The following is a 19756-nucleotide window of genomic DNA, read 5'->3' on the forward strand; positions in this document are numbered from 1 at the left end:
ATGATTGAGCGAATGTTGTAAAGAGGGAACAGATTTGATGTAAGGAACAAGTCCCCATAGATTAAAACTCTCCAATAATGGAATTAACTTCATGAGAAATAGAAGATTCCTCCTCCACACAGGTCTTCAGGTTAAGGCTAAGACAGTTGTTGGAGATATTATAGAGCACATTCTGAGATGAGTGTAGGTTTGATACAAAGGTCTCTGAGCTTCCTTCCAATTTTGATTTTCTGTGATACTACAATTATATAGGCACAAAGTGGGTGCTAAATAAATACTAGCATTGGTTTTCATATTCACACATATATTTCACAGAACTGCATAATTATCAATTCAATATTTTGACTAAATTACAGAAGTTTTATAAAATGGCCATTATATCACTTAAAAATGTTGTGACTAATTTTGTTTCAGTTAAGGATAATACAAATTTCACATAAACACTCACTAATTGTACATTGTCATATTTGTGTAAATATATCACTAAAACTGGGTCTACACAGTTTCAACAAAATAATTTAATGAAAAAATCTACTAAAAAAGTCCTAACAAAATAACTAGTGGACTGAATGCCTTTTTTTATTTTTCAGCTATATTGTATCAGTGTATATATGTATGTATGTATATGTATATATATATATATATATATATATATATATATATATATATATGTAAATGATATCATTTCTTGTTCTTGAATCATCAAAACTTTAGCTCCAGTGATTTTGATAGGCTATCTACAGCATCCAAAGATGTAGATAAATATCCTCTTCTATATGATGGAGTAGAGAGAGAGAAAGAGAGAGAGAGAGAGAGAGAGAGAGAGAGAGAGAGAGAGAGAGAGACTATATTATATACGCTTTTCCTAGAATGTTTAAGGAAACTGTCACTACATCAATATCTGTCAGTAGAGGTGTGGAGCCAAGATGGTGGCTGGAAAGCAGAGAATTGCCTAGGGCTCTCCCCCAGGACCCTCCAAACACCCATAAAAATGTCCCTGAACAAATTCTAGAACTGCAGAAGCCACAGAACAGCAGAGGGAGGCAGGGCTCCAGCCCAGGACAGCCTGGATGGTCGCTGGGTAGGGTCTATCACACACAGCTAGGAACGGAATGGAGCAGAGCCCAGCATGGGCTGGGTCCAGACCAACCAGACCAGGAACCCAGCAGAACACGCCATAGTACCCTGAATCAGGAAGCTGTGGCAGTTACCAGACTTCTCAACCCACAAACACCAAAGACAACAGAGAAGGTTAGTGGGAAAAATTGTGGGGGACAGAGTGAAAGGGTTTGGCCACCACCCTGGGGGCAGCATGGTGCAGCTACAGAACTACAGCTGCAGTTGCTTCCAGCCCCAGGCCCACCTGGTGGGAGGAATTAAGTGGCAGATCAGAGCAGGAGTACAGAGCCTGCTTAGATCTGAGTCGTGGTCCGGGTTGGTGGTTCTTGGGGGAGGGGGAGTGCTACTGTGGCAGAGCTTGCCATACAGAAATAGCTCTGAAAACAATAGCACAGCCCCTCAAGCTTTGGACAAAGTACTGTCTACTCTACAGGCAGTCATACCCCAATGAAAACTCAAGGGTCAAGTAAGGTGGCTGGGAACATGAACAGGCAGCAAAAACAGACTCGGATTCAGACCCACATTTTGGAATCTTTCTTTGGTGACCAAAACATACAGCCAGAAGAAGTCAACAAAGTCAAAGAGCCTACATCAAAAACCTCCAAGAAAAACATGAACTGGTCTCAGGCCATGAAGGAGCTCAAGAAGGATTTGGAAAAGCAAGTTAGAGAAGTAGAGGGAAAATTGGGAAGAGAAAAGAGAGTGATGCGAGAAAACCATGAAAAACAAGTTGATGACTTGCTAAAGGAAACCCCAAAAATAATGAAGAAAATAACACCTTAAAAATAGATTAACTCAAATAGCAAAAGAGCTCCAAAAAGCCAATGAGGAGAAGAATGCCTTGAAAGGCAGAATTAGCCAAATGGAAAAGGAGGTCCAAAAGACCACTGAAGAAAATACCACCTTAAAAATTAGATTGGGTGGAGTGCGATGTGGTAATGGCGGCGGTGGCAGCGGCCGAACCCAAGCCCAAGCTGCCGTATGATGAGGAAACCAGGAGGGAAGCAGAATCTTTCAAAGAACAAGGAAATGCATACTATGCCAAGAAAGACTACAATGAAGCTTATAACTATTATACAAAAGCCATTGACATGTGCCCTAAAAATGCTAGCTATTATGGTAACTGAGCTACCGTGTTGATGATGCTAGGGACATTCTGGGAAGCACTGGGAGATGCCCAGCAGTCAGTGAGGCTGGACGACTCTTTTGTCCAGGGTCATCTATGAGAAGCCAAATGTCACCTTTCTCTGGGGAATTCTATGGCTGCTTGTCGCTGCTTCCAAAAAGCTCTAGAACTGGATCACAGAAATACTCAGGCACAACAAGAGTTTAAGAATGCCACTGCTGTCCTAGAATATGAGAAAATAGCTGGAATGGATTTTGAGAAATGGGACTATCAGAAGGTCTTCTTTTGCATGGACTGAGCCTTGGAATTTGCCCCTGCTTGTCATCGCTTCAAAATCTTAAAGGCAGAGTGTTTAGCATTATTGGGTCACTATCCAGAAGCACAGTCTGTAGCCAGTGACATTTTATGGATGGATTCCACCAATGCAGATGCACTGTACATGCGAGGCCTGTGCCTTTATTATGAAGACTGTATCGAGAAAGCAGTTCAGTTTTTTGTGCAGGCCCTCAGGATGGCCCCAGACCATGAGAAGGCTTGTCTTGCCTGCAGAAATGCCAAAGCACTCAAAGCAAAAAAAGAGGAATGCAACAAAGCATTTAAAGATGGAAATTACAAATTAACATATGAACTATACACAGAGGCCCTGGGGATCGATCCTAACAATATAAAAACAAATGCCAAACTCTACTGTAATCGGGGGACAGTTAACGCCAAGCTTAGGAAACTAGATGATGCCATAGAAGATTGTATGAACGTGGTGAAGCTGGATGATACATACATCAAAGCCTACCTGAGGAGAGCGCAATGTTATGTGGATACAGAACAGTATGAAGAAGCAGTACGGGACTATGAAAAAGTATATCAGACAGAGAAAACGAAAGAACACAAACAGCTCCTGAAAAATGCACAGCTGGAACTAAAGAGCCAGAGGAAAGATTACTACAAAATCCTAGGTGTGGACAAGAATGCATGTGAGGATGAAATCAAAAAAAGCCTATAGGAAGAGGGCCTTAATGCACCATCCAGATTGACACAGTGGAGCCAGCACTGAAGTCCAAAAAGAGGAAGAGAAGAAGTTCAAAGAAGTCGGTGAAGCCTTCACTATCTTCTCCGACCCCAAGAAAAAAGACTCACTACAACAGTGGGCAAGACCTGGATGAGGAGGACATGAACATGGGCGATTTTGATGCCAGCAACATCTTCAAGGCATTCTTTGGTGGTCCAGGGGGTTTCAGCTTTGAAGCATCAGGTCCAGGGAATTTCTTTTTCCAGTTTGGCTAAAAGAAGGGAGGATAAAACCAATCAACTCAGAACCCAGAGAATGCAGATGTGCTCGTTTTAATTTTGAATACGGACATAATTAGACTCCTCCCTTCATCATGTCTCCTTGTACTTAGAGCAGTTTCATTTTCTCAGTTGGATACCTCTGTGTCTGTGAGTGGGGGTGGAGGACGGGGAACCAGCACTGAAGATGGGGGTGGGGTAGGGAAAGGGGTGGGAGGAGGGGAGGAAGCTTGTGAATTTTTGTTTTCCTGTTTAACTTTATTAAAAAATTAAAAAAACACATGAGAAGAAAAAAATAGATTGGAGCAAGTGGAAGCTAGTAAATTTGTGAGAAATCAAGATATTATAAAACAGAACCAAAGGAATGAAAAATAGAAGAAAATCTGAACTCTCTCAACTGGAAAAACCACTGACCTGGAAAATAGATGCAGGAGAGATAATTTAAAAATTATTGGACTACTTGAAAGCCATGATCAAAAAAGAGCCTAGATATCATCTTTCAAGAAATTATCAAGGAGAACTGCCCTGATATTCTAGAGCCAGAGGGTGAAATAGAATTTGAAAGAATCCACCAATCACCTCCTCAAAAAGATCCCCAAAAGTAAACTCCTAGGAATATTGTCACCAAATTCCAGAGCTCCCAGATTAAGGACAAAATACTGCAAGCAGTCAGAAAGAAACAATTTGAGTATTGTGGAAACATAATCAGGATAATGTAAGATCTAGCAGCTTCTACATTAAGGGATCGAAGGGCTTGGAAGATGATATTCTGGAGGTCAGTGGAACTAGGATTAAAACCAAGAATCACCTACCCAGCAAAACTGAGAATCATGCTCCAAGGCAAAATATGGATTTTCAACAAAATAAAGGACTTTCAAGCTTTCTCAGTGAAAAGACCAGAGTTGAATAGAATACAAGAATCAAGAGAAGCATGAAAGGGTAAGCAAGAAAGAGAAAGCATAAGGGATTTACTAAATTTGAACTGTTTTGTTTACATTCCTACATGGAAAGATGATTTGTATAATTTAAGAAACAAGCACGAAACATATATATGTATATATGTATACGTAAATATATATTCTAGTAATCTCCTAATAATATTATAATTGTTTTTATTTTAGTGGCAATTATTTTATAATTAATGTTTATCATCATCATCATCAACATCATTATTATCATCTTCATCACCCTAGACAAGTCACTTGACTTTTCTCAACTTTAGTTTCCTTATCTGTAAAATGGGGATAATAATAAAGCCTACCTCCTAGATTTATCATGAGGACAAAATCCAATCATATTTACAAAGTGTTTTGCCAACCTTAAAGCATTCTCTGTGGCAGCTATTATTAATATTTTTATTCACTCTATGCATTCAACTAGGATGTGGTACAATGGTACCTAAAATACAGTGGGCACTCATTAAATATTTGATTATCACCTTACTGTTTGTCCTTCTACTTCACTTTAGCTACAAAGATATGGTATTAAGGCACAAGTTTCTTGGCATATTTTGCCCCATGAGCTGCACATTCTCCATTGGCAGGCTTCATTCTCTCTCTCGGTGCTTGTCTTGAAGATTGACAAATGTACAGGTACCAAAAGAGACAGCTGTTGAACTGCAATTATTCTTCTCCAAATAAGAAAAAAATACAATGAACCTGTACTGTGTTGTCCAAAATGACCATTATTTCATTGTTCTCCAAACTCTTCTAATGGTGCCACCATTTACTCTAAAAGTAGTTTGGTGAGCTCTGGATTATGAAGACCCTTAACATAAACAGAAGACAAGAAACGTGATTGGCTGAAGAGGAAACCATCAGGAGGGAGTGGAAAGAAGACACATATATACCTGCATATATGTACACTTACACATACACTTATAAAAATATGAATATACCTATTATGTGCATATAGATATATACTTATATGTATATGTATGCATATTTCTATTTATATATTATACTTATGTATATATAAGGTATACATACATAGTGAAACATAAGCAATTAATTTTACTGCAAATATTCACTTAATGAAAAGCTCAGTCAAATTCTCCTGGGAAACTGCACATCTTACAATTAATATGAGCTCTGATAAGTCAGCATTACTTTGTAAAACAGCACATCCCCTGAGGACATATTTATTATTTAACACTTATTAGTTATTATACCAAGGGTAATTCATTCATCAGGTAAAAGAGTTTTATCTTTTGAAACAAAGTGACATGAAATCAAAGCAAATGTAAGTTTCTCATTTTACATGCATTTTCTCATTGGCAATTAAGAGTACTCCATATGGTGTAAACTTAACCTAGAGAAACATGAATCAGTAGCTTAAAAATTCACACACTAAGCTCAGTTTTAAAATCCTCTGGGTTTTAAAAAATTCTGTAAAAGTTTACATTGCCCAAATTAAGACTAGACAACAAAGGATTCATGTCAGGGTCATCTGACTTAAGGCTGCTCTGATTTAAAATGAATAAATTAATGTATTTTCTTCCATTTCAATCTTAATGATTTTTATTTAATCATTAACTCTAGCTTTCAATGCATATCCCCAGTCAACAAAGGAAGAGCAAAGGAATACAGAATAAATGTATATATCTTCAGGCAGCAGATCTTTTAATTAAAAATATTTTAATATTAAGGGAAAACACGCCTTTATTTCGATTGAGAACATTTGCTTTAGAACTACTTTTAATCCTCTTACAATTCTTTCTCCCATTCAAAATTAAGCTCATCCCACAAGAGATCTTTTTTTTAGAATGAAACCTGTGGTTTCATTGGCATAAGGAATTTCCCACAAAGAAATTCCTTCTACCAATGTGAGTTTGCTCCAGCTTTGCACGTGAAAGTCATAGAAAATTGTCTAAGGTACTAAGAGGTTAAATAACTTATCCAGGTTTATGCAGCGAGTATGTGTCAGAGAAAAGACTTGAAAATGATTTTCCTGACTTCAAGTGCAGTCTATCCACTACTCCACAGGGTCTTAATTTTGTATTTATTTATAATTACTTATCTGTGTACATATAGTTTCTCCCCATTAGAAAATGTACTCCTTAAGTGAAGGGATTATTTTTATTTTTGTCTTTGTATCTCCAGAGGTTAAAATAGTGCTTGGTCCACAGAAAATGATTAATAAATATATTCTCATTCATTCATTTATTCATTCAAATGCCTCAGTGCACAGAATAGATATTTAATAAACATGTCATTAAATTGAATTAATGTGTATTAATGGATACACACACACACATATATATATGTATGTATATGTATTTGTATAAAAACTATTTCATCTAAGAAGGGATAGTTAGGGGAGACACTCCAAAAATGTTTGTTAAAATGAAGACAGAGTCCTCAAATCTAAAAGCCCAGGCCCATATACAGACAACAGAACTGAAATGTTAACTCAGCACTCCAGGCAACTGCTGAGGAAAGAGAGGAGGATAAGAAAATCGAGTTCCCACATTGGGGATAAGAAATAGAGTAAGTGTAAAGATAGTTGCAAGGCTGCATGTTTGAGGATTTAAAGGTGGGTTAAGGAAGCAGAATCCTTAGCAAAAACAAAGGGCCTATTCTGAGACAAGGAAAAATCATTTTCTATATAAGAAATTTAACATGAGTTCCAGGTCACATCTATAGAGGTAGAGAATGGAAGGGATGGGGAGTGGAGGTGAGGGGTTTGTGTGGAAGCCTTCCTATACTTCTATTTCACCTACTTACTATGTCCATGTTAGAAAGGTCTAAAAAAGGAAAATATATTCAATTTTTCTGTAGTTGAGTTTGGAAAGGTGTTTTCAGGGATCAGTGTAGGAAGAGGCAAGAGAATAAATTGAGGAATACCTGAGTCATAAAGAAAAACAAAGAGTAGAAAGATCTCTTTTTTAAAAGAAAAGGACAAATTTTCCCCCTTCTCACATATTCCAATGTAACAGAATGGTCAAATAATGTATACAAAGACTTTATAAGAACTCATATTCATTAGATCTAGCAGTAGTCCCTTCTTGAAGGAGATTTTAGTATTGTATTAAACATTACAATTGAATTCTGCTGTTTCGCTAGCACTTCATACTTCCAAGGCATGAAGGAAAGCTTAAGGATTGATCTTCAAAGAGCATTTTTCCTGGTCATTGTCAAATGTTCCACTTTCCATTTGTCTTCTAAAAAGTGATATTGATTCTTTTTGTGGACTTCATATCATTTCTCTGGGTATATCATTCCTTTTCTTTATTTCATGGAACAAGTCAAGAATGATAAAAATGACTGCATTTGAACTGAATGAAAATAGAAGATTTGAGAGCAAAGTTAACTTTTTCTAACTTAATTAGAATTAGCCTTAATACATCACCATATACAGTCACATCTTTTTAATTTGACATCAGGAAAAAGAAACTGTAGAATGGTCTCCTATGTGTGCAAATAATTCCCAACATTTTCAATAACCAGTTATTTTTCCAAATAATTTCAGATCTCAGGGCCTCAGGTTCTCCATAGGTAAAGCAAAATAGCTTGACTAGATCATCTCAGAGGTTCTATCTAGTACTAAAATTCTGCTGGGCCCTCATTGGCCAGTCCCCCTACTTTATGATATCATGAATATATTTGAAAATATTCTACAATTTTTCTGATGTCAAAATTAGCAAGCACCAGAAGGCTGTGATGTGCTTTATTGGACAAAATATGTTTGCTAGATAAGCTTTATTTAGGTACAAGTTATAGTGCTGTTGGCCATGTGTATATTGTTAATGAATTGATAATAATGTACATCCAGAAAAGGTAAGAGAAAATTTGCCAATCTATACCTGAGGCTGTTCTGCAAAATGCTAAATGAAATGTTGTGACCAGAGGCTTATAGAAACCTAACCCTGTACTTTCCCTAAGAACGATGTTTCAGTATTTGCTATTTCATCATTCTTAGCAACTTTAAAAAACATAACTATATAAATGTATTTTGTTATGCTTTCTTTTTATTTCATTTTTTTTGCCAGGGGGGAAAGGTACGGCAATTGGAGTGAAGTGACTTGCCCAAGGTCACACAGCTAGTAAGTGTGTCAAGTGTCTGAGGCAGGATTTCAACTCAGGTCCTCCTGCCTCCAGGGCTGGTGCTCTACTCACTGTACCACCTAGCTTCCCCCTGTGCTTTCTTTTTAAAGCTAGTTTGATATGTCAGGTCCAGGCAGTTAAACCATAATAGAGACTTTGTGTAAAGTCTAATCTGTATGTAGGCATTAGACTGTGAAGGAGCAGGCTTGGTCATACAATTTGGGCTGTGGAATTTTGAAAAGACTTTCCGATAGGTATTTAGATCCATTTTTCCAGAGGTAGCACTTTCTTCTCTATTTTGTTTGCATATCATTTACTTGGGTTACCTACAAAGCTCCAAACATGACTATAGTTGTTCTCTAGCTAAAATTCCCAAATGCTTTAAGTAGTCCATAAAAAAAGGATCACATCCACACCAATATTATAAGACTAAACTCTATACAGGAATAAATGTAGAGATAGCAACACAGATAAAATTAGAGACACCAATATAGATGTGGATATGAATATGGACAGAAACAGTAATAGATCTGGAGCTCTTAAACTTTTTGCATGTCATAGACTCCTTTCATCATCTCATGAAGATTATGGACCTCCTCTCAATAAAATAATGCTTTTAAATAATTTGTGGAAATTCTAAATTTCAATTAGAGGTTTTAAAAAGAACCCTGAAATCTGCTTTCCTATCCAAATTCAAAGACCTGCTGAAATTATTCACAAACCTGTAGAGGTTCCATGAACTCTAAATTATGAAACTCATCTATCTACCTATGTATCTACATATCTATCTATCTATCTATCGAATATCCATAATACTATTTAAATGTAATGTGTGAGGTCTATCCCTCTTACACTCCAGCAGGATATTCATTCTGATCAAATCTAACAAAAATAATTTTCTAAGTTGCATGTACAATCCACTTTTTTTCTTATATTATTTCAGTAGTGATATAAATTGCTCTTCTACACTATACTAGAAATACTTAACCACAGAGTTTCTATTTGCACTATTGACTACTGCTTTGTATAGGTTTGCTGAATTAATCAAATTTCAATCTGATTTCAGACGTCTTCAGTCATACATTACAGAACTATATCCTCAGTCACTGACTAAACTTCACTTACCACTGGTCCATACATTTCTCAGACCCTTCCAAAAACAAGGTGCCTATCCTGGGGAACATCTTCGGTGTGTGGCTCCATGAAGTTTCTCTTTCTTAGACAATTCTCCCTTACAAGCATTCTCATTCCTTATGTAAATTGGATCAGACAGGAAGGTCAGTTAGTGGTGAAATAACATTATTTAAAAATAAATCCCCATCATGCACTGGAGCTATCCATTAGGGAAACATTAGTGGGAAACGAATTAATGTTTCCCAGCTTGCAGCTTCAGACTGTCTATTTTAATTTTGTTCATATGCTACTGGCTATCTGCAGTGGATTTAATATTCTGTAATACTACGTTTTATGTGCTCTCTTAGGACCTCTTTGTCTTGCTTTTCATTTACTACACTAGGCTATTATTTGGCTGTATGTAGGAACTTGGACATTACTCCATTGTTCTGTTTCAGCTGCCAAAGTAGTTTTGATCAATACAGCTCCCAGAAAAATTAGACCATAAAAAGCAATGTGCTTAACACAACTTTTTTTTTGGTTGTTGTTAAAACTTTCAACTTGAGTGTTAGCAAGTACAGAAGATATCAGCCCCTTCTGCCCTGAAAGGCTCTTCCAAGCCCATCCACCAGGCTATTAAGTACAAACTGTATACGAACAGTTAGTTCATCCTTGAAGAAACACATTGAGCTTGATGTTATTTAATGCTTCCATATAAATTTCTATTTGAAAGTATTTCCATTTCCAACATGAAGTGTATAAAATAATGGGGCAGAGCTAACAGTATGATTTAGTGCCTTTCTCAAGCAATAGCACTGCTTCTAGCAGTAAAACTAGGTAAAGAAATAAAGAAAAAAATCTTACAGTACTCTCACTCATTTTGGCTTCCTTCAAGGGAAGGGGTTGTTTTGTTTTATAAAACAAAGTTCAGGTTTCTAAAATACTGAAATTATTATACCATAATATCCCACCAGGAATCTCCCTTAATGACATTTTTATGTAAAGTATTTCTTTCAGCAACAAGACCTATTCCCACCCTTTGAGCAGGTTATGTATGCCTAAGTGAACAGTGGTTTCCAGCACACAGGCAGTGGCCCATTCATTTTATTCTTAATTCACAGGGGAAGTTCAGAAGTGGTGATTATGTAATGTGCAGGTTGCTTGGAATTCACTTTGTAGATTTCAATAATAAGCCTCTGCCTGGGAACATTTCCTCTTCTTTAATATAAAAGAGGCCATGTTAAGGGCTGGTAATGGATTTGTATGAGAAGCGATCATCTCAAATATGTGAAAGATAGGCATATAAGACTCCAAGTCATCAAATTAAAGTAGATCTGAGGTGAATGAATTCTATAACATCAAACTCAGGTTATATTGTACCTTCCCTCAGTGAAAAAGAACTGTAAGTCACATCTCATTCCCATGTACTACATGGGACCATTCCAACTTCCTCTGAACATAGGATCTAGTATTAGTATTTAAATCACATATTGCTCTAAAAGGAGATATCATTTGCAGCTTAGAAATATTTTGTGATAATTTTTTTTTCTTGAAAGAATATTTGCTAGAATGTGATTCCTGTCATAGTAGACTGACTCAGAAATGTAACAGAAGGTTAGACCTTCTGACGGTGATGATAATAAACTTCATGCGACAGTCAGTGGAATTATTAATAATACTTCATATTTATGATATGCTTTAGGTTTATGAAGCACCAATAATACCCCTAAGAGATAAGTTGTGCAAGGATATATTTAGAGATGAAAAAATTAAGTCTCCGATTAGGAGTGACTTTTGATCATAAAGCTAGCAAAGGTCAAAGCTTGGATGTGAACCCATATACCCAGATTCTTAGTCTACCATACTTTCCAATATAAAACTCATTAATCAAAACAACAAATTCTTGAAATTTTATTCTCAGCTTGACGAGAATGATATAAAATTGAGTTACATTCTCAACTGTTGAAGTATAGCACTGTCTTTGGGGGTTTCATTTCATTTAAATACATCTTTTTGTTTTTTAATCTGTGATAGTGCTACCTAATGCATTTAATATTTAATTATGATTTCATACACACACACACACACACACACACACACACACACACCCATACACACATATGGATGTATATTTAGAACAGAAGGTAAAAAGCCTTATTAAAGAATAGTATGCTATGAGAAAAATAAGCATCTGAAAAATTCAATGATGAAACAAGAAACATTACATAAAAATAAAGAAAGGAAAATTGGGAGGAAAGAGCAATACCTGCTTTAAAAATAATTGATCTGAAAACAAGATGGGGATATTTAATTTAAATACCTTTGTGCTCCCAAGAAAAAAATGAAAAAAGAAACTGAATAGACATTTTTGGATCATAAAATAAAACATCCTAAAACTACTGAAGTTAAAAGGTAAATGAAAAATAAACATAATCCACAGGCTATTATTGGCCAGGAAGTGATAGATCATATAACAAGTAACTCAAGTCAAAACCACTCAGAACAGTGTAATAAATATGAGAAAGGAAAGAAAAATTCAGAATCATAAAAAGGTAAAATTAAAAGATTGACACCCCAAAATAGTTTGTCTTGCAAAAGTGAACTTAAGCATGGGGGATTTTTTTAATTAGTAAATTAACAAAAAAGAGTAGAAGCTATTGAAATAATGAAAATTGCAATTAATAATAAGGATGATATGTATATAAATAATGCTTTAAGATTTGTAAAATACCTTATAAATACTATCTTACTTTATTTTTTATCTTTACAACAAAAGCTTTGCAAAGTAGATGCTATTATTCTCCCTATTTTATATATGAGAAAAATAAGGCAGATAGAAGTTAAATGATGTACCCAAGGCCACTCAGCTTAATAAACATCTAAGACCAGATTTAAACTCAGGTATTTCTGACTCTTGGTCCAGCACTCTACTCACTGTTTCACCTAGTTGCTTTATTTATCTATATTAGACTACATAAATCTTCAGTATAGTCAATAACTACACAATAGATACTTTTTATTTTAGGTTTCAGTAAAGTGTCATACAACTCAAAAAAAATAATTTTTATAAATTGGGAACTGGGTTGAGAAAAGGACAAAAGGGTATGAGACAGGAGAATCAAGGTATAAGAGAATATAAAATGGGTTTTGTTGAAAGGGAAATCATAGAATGAAAATTTCAACTAGAAAGGATTGATTACAAATGGAGAAAAGAAAGAATTAAGACTGTATGAATGGAAAAAGAGGATAACAATCACCTTATTCCAACCACAGATAATTGTTAACTACTTAGATTCCTTTTCTCTTCCTTCTCTCTCTCTCCCTCTCTCTCTCTCTCTCTCTCTCTCTCTCTCTCTCTCTCTCTCTCTCTCTCTCTCTCTCTCTCTCTCTTTCTCGGGACTGGAGGACAAGAGGAAGCTTTGTCATGGTAAGTGATGACAGGAAAAATAAAACTCACAATAATAAGCATGAATGTGAAATGGGATGAAATTGTCCATTAAAATGGAAAAGGATGGAAAGAAATATTAAAAGACAAAAAACAATAATTTGCTCTTTAGAAATAACACTTAAAATATAAACATTATACTTAAAATGAAATATCAAGAAACTTTCTACTATGTCTCAGATGATTCTAAAATAAATCAGAGGAAGCCATCATCATTTCAGAAAAGGCAACAGTAATAATTGACATAGTTAAGAAAAAAAGAAAGGAAAATATATTATGTTTCAAGGCACCATAGATATTGGAATAATAGTAACCATGACTATATGCATCAAATATTATAGTATCCAAGTACTTCAAGGACAAGCTAACTGACCTAGACTATAAATTGCTGGGCACTTCAATGTGTTTTCTCCAAACTGACAAATTTAACTGAAATATGAACAATAAAGCATTTATGGACCTGAAAAGAATATGTGAGGGTGGAGGGAGACATAATAGACCTTTTTGATTATTCAATAGAATTCAGAAGGAATGTATGCATTTTTAGCTATTCATGAAACTGTATAAGACTGGCAATATTCTAATGAATAAATAAATCATTAAAAATACAGAAAGGTAGAAGTATTTGATATTTCCATTATAATTACCAAGGGAAATTTGAAAAAAAAGATGTCATATTTTATGCAGACTGATTAATAAAATCCTAAAGGATGAGTGGGTCAGATAATAATAATTAAATCTCTTTTTCTCTACACACACACACACACACACACACACACACACACACACAAATAACAGCAGTGAAAACTTATGGGCTTAAGCCAAAGCAGTGATTGGGGAAATTGATATCTCTAAACACTTCCATCAATAACAATAGAAAGAGGAACTCAGTTGCACAGGTAGTTAAGCATTTAATTGAAAGAAAAAAAAATGGGACAATAAAGAAGTCAATAATTATCTAATAAACAAAAGTGGAAATTATAAAAACCAAAGGAGAAATAAACAATATTGAAACAAAAAGACTATTAAATCGTCAGATGTGACTAAGTGTGGGAACAATATTTTTCTTTAATAAGAGAGATCCAGACATATACACCAGAGTTATAGATCAAGTTAAAATAAAAAAGGAATTGATATAAAATAAAGAGGAAATAAAGAAAAGTATTCAACTAATATGTCTAATTAAAAGCCAGTAAAATATGAAGCAATAAACTAAGTGTATGAAAATTTGTAAAAACATTAAATAAGCATATTAGAAGGATAAGATCCAGAAATAATCTATCTTATCAAACATGATTTTGATTAAAAAAACAAATATAGTATAGATGAATAAAACTATACCTCAGCATCCATAATGGATATCAAATAAAATATTAACAAGAAGACTTCATATTGTTTGCTATGAACAAGTTGAATTTGTGCCCAGAAATCAGGGATGATTTAACATGAGAAAAACAAACAGATTATCTAATTTAAAAATGTAAAAATCACAAGATACTATTCACAGACATAGGGAAAGTCTTTAACAAAATACAAAACTCATTTACATTTTAAAAACAAAATGTAGGAATAAACAAGATTTTTCATGATAAAATAAACAGTATCCCTATTACTATAAAGGAAAATCATGGGAAGAATTTCAAATACATTCAAGGTAAAGCAAACATATTCCTTATAACTGTCCAAGCAAAAAGGAGACACTGAAGTTTACTGAGTAGCAGTTAATTAATACAATACTTGTTGATTGGTAATTGATTACAATTATTGTATTTAGTTCTAGTAATCATAACCATAGCAATAATAGAGGCAACTAGGTGACAAAGTAGAGTGTTAGGCATGCACTTCAAATCCAGTCACAGATACTTACATGCTGTGTGACCCTGGACATGTCATTTAATCTCTGTTTTCCCGAGTTTCCTCAACTGTAAAATGGGAATCATAACAGCCTCTTCCTCACAGGTTGTTGTGAGGATCAAGAGAGACAATATTTACAAGGTACCAAACACAAGTAGTATATAAAGCTTATTCCATCCCCTCAAAAAACACTATTGAATAATAATAGTCAAAGAGGAGACAAAATCACCTCTATTTTGAAGGCAATATGATAATTTATTTTGAGAATCTCAGAGATGATGTGATAAAAGAAATAATCAAAATAAACAATAATTTATCAAAGTAGCAGTATATAAAGCAACCACTAACTACAAGGGGGAAAACATTAGCCTTTCTATATATTACCAAGAAATCTCACAAGAAGAAAATGAAAATAAGAGATTCCATTCAATTTAACTATAAAATCCAAAAGGAATTTGAGAATCAACCTAGGCAGATACACTTAAGACTTCAAGGAAGATAACTATAAAACATACTTTATAGAAATTAAAGATGACTTACATAATCAGAGAGATGTTCATTGTTCATGGCTAAGCACAGTCAATATAATAAGAAGATGATGCTACCAAAATTAATTTATAGATTCATTGACACAACAATCAAATTACCATGAAATTAAATTGTAGAACTAGACATCATAATAATATAATTCTTCTGGAGAAAAAAAAAGACAATAAACCTCAAAGAAAATAATGAGAAAATAGCAGGGATGAAGAAAGTCAAGCATTACCAGATCTAAAACTCTATTTTAAAGCAGTAATCATAGAAACTATTTGACTATGGTTTGAAAAATGGAAAAGATGATCAATAGAACAAATTAAATAAGCAAGATCAAGAAGCAATTCAACACAGTGGCGAAATGTTCAATACAACTAGAAACAAAAAAAAACTACTATACCAAAGACTCTTTGACAAGAACTATTACAAAAATCTGGAGAGTGGTTTGGCAGTGGAGAGCAGTTTTACAAAAATTAGGCCTTCACCAATTTAACAGTAATAGTTTATCATTTATACAATGCTTTAATGGTTATAAAGTATAGACATATTTTATCTGATTTGAGCCCAAGACAAACTAGAAAAAAAAAGTAGCTTTTACATCAATGTAATCAGTGAAGTTAGAAAAGGAGAAGACATTGGGAAAATTTCACATCAAATATATTTCATAAAATTCTGATTATTTAAGCTAAGTAAGTTGTCCCAAAACTCTTAGTGCAATTGTAAGCTATTATAGGTATCAGCGTTTAAAACTACACCAAGATTTTTGGAATACTCTATATAATGCATTGCTAATTTGTCACTGAATATTAATAATTTCTGATATAAGAAGCCAACTACCACCAGCACTATAAATGAATGAACAAAATCACTAATAATAAGAGAAATACATATTTAGACAACCATGAAATTTTGCCTCATTCCCATCAGACTGGCAAAGATTAAAAAAGATAAAAATGGTAAGATGGTAGGGATGTAGCACATTAATCATTCTGTCATTTTTCAGTCATGGGGTTTTCTTATCAAAGATACTGGAGTGTTGTATCATTTCCTTATCTAGCTCATTTTATACATTGGGAAACTGAAGCAAACAGGGTCAAGTGACTTGCTATATCAATAAGGCAAGATTCATTATATCCATGGTGACCATGAATATGCCTGTATAGTTCAGAATAAGTATAAGAGACTCTCTGTATAGAAGGCAGAAGAAGTAGAATATTTATTCAGACACCAGAGGATCAAATCCCAAAACCAATAACCCCAATTCAACATAGCTGTAATTATATCCCAAAACCAGTAAGTCCGCCTTAATGTAACAGCAAGGAAATTAAAACACAGTATCGCAGCAAGAAGACAAGCTGTAAATTTCCCTTCTGCTAGGGCCTTCCCATAAACACTAAGTCACAAATCCTAACCATCTGCTTGCTTGTGTCCTCTCTCCATGCAATTAGCTCATAGTTCTGAGAGCCTTTGCAGTTCTCTGAGCCCTTGCGGTTCTTTCTCTCTCTCTCTCTCTCTCTCTCTCTCTCTCTCTCTCTCTCTCTCTCTCTCTCTCCACCTTTTTCAGTTCTCTGTCTCTTGCAGCTCTCTCTTCTCTCACAATTCTGTCTTCTTTGTGTCTCTCTCTACTCTAAGCTTAATGGCTACCCTCAGGATATATATATATATATTTGTTTGGCCTTGGCCTTAGCACCTAGTAGCAAAAGGGTGTGGGCCTGCCTACAAGCAAACCTCTCCTAATCAAGCTTCCCTTAACTAGCTCCACCTGAGGCTTATTGAATGCCCAGAGAAGATCTTTGATCACATTAGCAACCCACTTGCACAGTGTCACACAGCTAATAAATATATTAGGCCAGACTGGAACTCAGGAAAATCAGTCTTCCTGACTCCAGGCTTTATATTCTATCCACCACATCACCTAGCTGCCCCTGTGGTACAAAGGCACACTAACATACTATTGATAGTGTTGTGGACAGGTTCAATTATTACGGAAAACAACGTGGAATTATACCAGAAAAGTCACTGAATTGTATCTAATCTTTAACCCAACAATAGCCTGCTAGGTACACATTCAAAGTAAATCAAAGACAGAGGGAAAGTATTCAACACTTGGAAAAGTTTGTGGTAAGAAAAAAAAGGAGGGGAAAACCACAAATAATGTATGTACCCATCAATTGGAGAATAGTTGAACAAATTGTAGTATATTAATGTGTAAGTAAGGTGGATTTTACTGTGTGTAAGGTAGGCTTTTGTTATTCTTTCTTATAGTTTATAGTTTAGTTTCCTAGGATCCATGGCCATAACAATCTCTATTTCCCAGCTTCATGGTTCAAAACATCTCCACCATGCTCATGTGCCTTCTTTGTCTATTGCCCTATAAAGCCTGTGGGCAGTGGGCAGTGAGTGGGGAACGCTTAGGGTTGAATGCACAAGCTGGAATGCTGTGCGTGCTTTCATCAGCCCCCATCAAGGCTAGGGGAGAATCTGTGTTCGCCTCAACCAGCCCCCATTGAGGCTTGAGGGAATTAATGGGGTACACAAGCTGTGGCTGCCTCGACTAACCCCATCAAAACATAGGGGTACTTGCCTCCCCCCTTCTCCCTGGCCCCTACTAGAAATTAGGGAATGCTGTAGGAATTGATGCTCCCATTATCAGCAACCACCTTGTGAGAATACTAGACTAGAGTAAAATAAGATTATTAACCCCTCCAAAACTATCTTCCTGTCTGACCAGATCAAGAGTAAACCTGTGCTAACAGCCCTCCTGTGTGTTTACCTGTCTTACATAATGGAATATAAATGTTCCATAATAAATGGTGAATATAAATGAATGAATGAATATATGAAGCATTTTATTATTATATGCCAAATACTGTCCTAAACTCTGAGAACACAAATATAAAAGGAAAGACAGTCCTTGTCTCCTGAGAGCTTATACTTCAATAGTAGAAAGTGAATGGTAGCCAGGAAAGGGCACTTTCAGCTGTAAGCTTATAGAGATGCTAAGTGCATCTATCCAGAGTATGATGATATACCTCATCCAGGAATAGTGGCAGAAATGATTTGATCATGGTTCAGGGAATGAAGTGAAGCATTCCTGTGACTCCCCTGAAATACCTGTCAAGGAGAGGCAGTTGTTTATCAGGAGATTTGGGTGCCAGGGCAGAAATTTTTTAGGGCATGGTCTCTGGCCTAGTCAGGGATATGAGGGAAGGGTCAGGGGTAGAGGAGGAAGGTGGGAATAATTCAGGAAAACTAGAATACTATCCCTACTCACTTCTCTGCCACAAATTGAACTTGGGTTAATCACTTCAATTTGGGTTTCAGTTTCTTCCCTTATAAAATGAGGGTGTTGGATTAAATAACCTCTAAGGACCCTTCTTACACTAAATGTGTTACTTGTGATCCTGTGAACTTTCACAAAGAAAACAAGAGAATAATTGCAGAAAAAAATGAATATAAAGGAAAACAATCCTAAAAGACATTAAAACTCTGATTGATACGATGACCAATCCTTTTTCCAACAAACCGACAATGAAATTTAACTTTCTATGTCAGCAGACAAATAATGGACTATAGGTAAAGGAATGACTCATGTAGTTATTAAATATAGACAATGTGTTAATTTATTTTGTTTAACTATATTTTCATGTTACTGTATAAGGAGTATACTATTAGGCGAAAAGAATTATTAGGAGACAACAGTAATGTTTTAAAATCATCAATAAAAAATCTTATCCCCCACCTGTGGGAAGACCAAATTTACTCTGTGCCCAACATCAACATGAAGAAAAGTCTTTGCTTGCACAAACCTGCTCCTAGGCTCAAATTCTGCTTCTGATGCTTACTACTAGTTTGACCTTAGGCAAGTTGCTTACTTCCTGTTGCTTCAGTTTCCTTGCTTTCACAATGAGGTTAGATCAGATAATCCTTTAAATTCTCTTCCAGTCCTAGATCTATGATACTATGGAGCTTATTCAGATCTTCAATCTTTTATTTTTTTCTGCTAGTACCCTTGTAGATTTTAATTTTAATTTTCTTCCCAACAATTATACATACTTAGAAGTCATGGTCTTTTTGTTCTTTTTCCCTTGTTGTTATCTGTGCCTGCCAAACAGTAGGTATTTAATAAATGCTTTTTGAAATTTATTAAACTGAACTGAATTGAATTTGCAGTTTCAGTTGTAGTTATAGTTGCAGGTAAATGATTCTAAGAGGATCCCATCGAAGGACAGA

At 35.2% G+C, this 19756-nt stretch overlaps 1 pseudogene; it reads left to right on the forward strand.

Annotated features, from left to right (window-relative positions):
• Positions 1-2048: 2048 nt before the first annotated feature.
• Positions 2049-3700, forward strand: LOC118851616 (annotated as a pseudogene).
• Positions 3701-19756: the final 16056 nt, after the last annotated feature.

The sequence above is a fragment of the Trichosurus vulpecula genome, chromosome 5, assembly GCF_011100635.1.
Source record: "Trichosurus vulpecula isolate mTriVul1 chromosome 5, mTriVul1.pri, whole genome shotgun sequence".
Classification (NCBI taxonomy): Eukaryota; Metazoa; Chordata; class Mammalia; order Diprotodontia; family Phalangeridae; genus Trichosurus; species Trichosurus vulpecula.